Genomic DNA, 300 nt, shown 5'->3' on the forward strand with positions numbered 1-300 from the left:
TAGGATGAAAGTTGCAGTAAAGAAGCAGAAATGATAGAAAAGGGAGAGCCAAGAAGGCCCCAAAGAAAACAGACAAAACCGTGAATAATGAAAAAGAAAGGAGGTAAGACGAAAAGGAACAGCTTTAGAATGAGAATTGGCGAGGAGTTAATGAAGCGAAAAGGAAAAAATGTGGAGACTCCTGGCAAGTTGCGAGTGTGAAGGGGAAAAAAGATGGGGGGGGGGGTCACAAAGACGTATGCATACACAATCTAAACACATAAAAGCTTACACACACATAAACATATGTACACGCAGATG

Source organism: Penaeus monodon, chromosome 21 (assembly GCF_015228065.2).
Source record: "Penaeus monodon isolate SGIC_2016 chromosome 21, NSTDA_Pmon_1, whole genome shotgun sequence".
Lineage (NCBI taxonomy): Eukaryota > Metazoa > Arthropoda > Malacostraca > Decapoda > Penaeidae > Penaeus > Penaeus monodon.